Below are 3,451 nucleotides of genomic sequence, written 5' to 3'. Positions count from 1 at the left end.
CTGTAATATAAAATCAAAAAGTTATTTGTTTTCTTTTTTAACATTTCATTTTGCATTTTTTTATTTTTTTATGCAGTAATGCTTTCTCTACACAGAATTCTAAGTCCTCTCTTTTTTATGCATATCACATGCAATGTGAAGAAAGGTAAGAACTTTTATTAACACATATAGGTATTTCAATTGTACTTTTTTAACTCAGTTTTGCACATAATAAGTACAGCCCTTAGAAAAAGGCATGGTACTCAGTGAGCCATAAACAACATTTTTCTTTTTGAGCTTTAGTAAAGTGTTTAGCTACATCTTACTTTCTGTTCATTACTTACATACTGCCATGCCTGTAGAATGGTCCTCAGTCTGTCAGCTGTAGAATGGTCCTCAGTCTGTCAGCGTAACGTTATACTGCAAACTACGGAAGCAGCAAAGATTTCATAATGATAGATCAGCAAGAATCGTGGCTTATAGGCTATTTTATAATAGTCACTGCAGTTTAATAAAATTGTTAAAATATGGGATTATAACGCCAAAATAAAAATACATTCATTTATAGTAAGAGGAGTAATGTATACAGAAGGACTATGTTATGATAAAGGTTAATCTCTGCCTGGAACAGTCTGGTGCCCTATTAATCCTTTTACTTCATTACTGTCCTGGGTGTCTGTTCAACCATCACATTAACATAATGCTTGGTCATACCTTATTGTTTAATTATTCTGTCTGTTTCTCAGCTAGGTTTGCATTCTGACCTGTTTTATTGTCATTTAGCTAGTATGATTAGGCCATATGGGATAATTTTACAGTAGCTCTTTGCCTCCCTTTTTAAAAGAAACAAGAAAGACAACTGTAAGACTGAATGTGTCTGTTTGCTTCTATACTACAGTCCTGGACTCATTCTTATCCCTAAGTAAGGAGTTTTGTTATTGTAGACAACCATTTGCCAGGAACAACTTTGCTCACAAAAGCTTGGAATATCTAGACCTCTATCATAACAGACACTTCTTTACAAACAGCTAAACTCTCCCTGCCTCCTAACTGGAGATATCCATTCCAAGTCTCCTATCTTGACTGTTTTATAGAACTCCTATGTCATTTGAATTCAGTGCCGGTCTTAGTAAGTTTCACTTAATGCCTTTACACAGAGCTTTAGATTCCTGAACTTAGGTTTGATCTCTGAACTCAGGCATGGATGTGGCAAGGAAAGTTCTTTTCACTCATGGTCCAAACTTAACCACCATCCCAAAACTTCACCATGTCCCTAGATCAGAAATTACCATCCTTGTATTACACGGGGTAATAAAATAAGAGGGAAGCACTTTCTAGTAATATATATTCTATACTCTGCTGCTTTTATAAACATATATATTAAAGATACTGAATGCATTTACCTTACAGCTGTATGCATATATACACTCAGAAAGTTCCCTGTATTGAGCCCTTCCCATACACTGTGCAAAGTGTCTCTCTCCTTCTCAGTGCAATGAATGAGATCACACCGTTTAATCTAGCCTACCGCTTACATCTATCCAACTTACTCAGCGTTGTGACTGTAGAACCAGAGTATTCATTTCACCTATTAAGAAGGTGTTTTCAACATGGAAGACTCCAAGATGGATTAAAATTTGTTCTTGGACCATGTTTCACATACTTCTGAAGGTAAACATACACTGCAATGTGAATAAATTCTACAAACATATTTTCATTTGTTTTAATTTGTCATACTGGTTTAACTATTTGTATTTTGCAAGGCAGCAGTGCTGTTAGTATTTTTCAGTTTCCTCTACTATTGTGTCAGTTATGGAGTTGGTTACTCTAAGTAAAGGTGTGGGGGACCTAATCCCCCACATATTAAGGTACAGAGGGGTTTGTCACCTGTGATATCACCTTTTTAAGTGTTTTCAAGCTATGCTTCATGATATAGAATCTGATGATGAGTGACTTGCTGTAGGATGATTTGAATCAATATTACTAAACTTCCTTCTGGATGATTATTTGGACTAAGGCAAAAAAGATTGCTTTCTACCAGAACTGATGAAACAACCAACAGTAAAAACATACTTGAATGATGCCTTATGTCTGCACCTGACAATATCATAGCATCTGGTATCATGGTAGTCACTATCACTGACTACTGTCATCCTTTGCTGTCTGGCGTCTCAGCAGTTTCCCAAAGGAATCACTACTTTTTCTCTGGAAATGTCAGGAAATCCGATGCCAGTACATTCATCTGCATGTAAAGTTGCATGGACTGGGACACCATCTACTCTTCATTTTAAATATGTACTATACTACCTCCATTCCAAATTTCCTGAAATTCTCAATGACACGGTTCCTATAAAACAGCAATTAATCAAATCTGAATCCCATATGAAATAAAAGTATAAATGCCATATGGACACAAGTTCTGCAATCTATAAAACAACCATAGAAGAGGTGAACTAAAGGGCTGTTGTAATTCTATATATAAAAAAATAGCACTTTTGAAAACCATCAAAATGATAAAAAATCAATTACATTCAGGAGGGCAACGCTTTCTGATAATTAGCTGAATCTCTGTGATCTCCCCTGAGTTTGGCTGAAGTGGGAGAATAATTTTGTGGTTATTTAGATACTACTGTGCTTAAATGCACTACCCTGGCTTCAAGGTTGTTGTTTAATAGCTGTTTCCCAATTTAGTCTATAAACTGTCTACTCAGGCTTCATCAAATAATTATTACTAATTCTAAAATATGTTCCCTGTCAATATATAATATAAAAAGTAATTCTTAAGGACAGATGTATGACCCAAATGCTATTCCTTAGTTCCAATTAAGCATTGTACATGGTAATATGAATGGTAATTCAACATATGGTGTGACATGGCCTGCTATTAGAACAAACTAAACCAATTAACTCATAAACAAATTTTCATAGTGGCCCACAAGGTACATGTTAATCAAACCTGATTATGTAATTATTTGGTAACCTAATTTAATGAGCATTCCCTAACTACTCTTGTCATAACCTTTCTTCAGTTATTCTCATTGCACCTTATGTAACTGCTTGTCTCTATGATCCTGTTGCATTGTATTGATTTCCCTTAACCTAAATTCCCCTTCTGCTAGTTCCTATACCACGATCTGAAAAATGGTGTGGTTCACTGATTGCCTTTCTTTCTTCACTGTTCTTTGTTGGTGTATATAATATCTTATCATATTTATGAATTCCTCACTTTCAACTTTTTAGTGCTAAAATGTATGCATTTTGTTTTATAGTAACTTAAGTTGACAGGCAGTTGTTTAGAGTACTTGGGTGGCATGGACAGTTTCACTCTAGGTTTGGTACTGCGGGCTGTGGCAGTGGACTGTACCAGTTTGTTTGTGGAGCAGTCTTTGGATATTGATGTTTATCTGGCCACTTTTGTGTACTTCACACGGTGACACTGAGATTCAAGTGTCTTACCGATGATTAGCCTACA

Source organism: Protopterus annectens, chromosome 2.part1 (assembly GCF_019279795.1).
Source record: "Protopterus annectens isolate FY-2018-M chromosome 2.part1, PAN1.0, whole genome shotgun sequence".
Lineage (NCBI taxonomy): Eukaryota > Metazoa > Chordata > Ceratodontiformes > Protopteridae > Protopterus > Protopterus annectens.
This window is presented reverse-complemented; position numbering follows the sequence as displayed.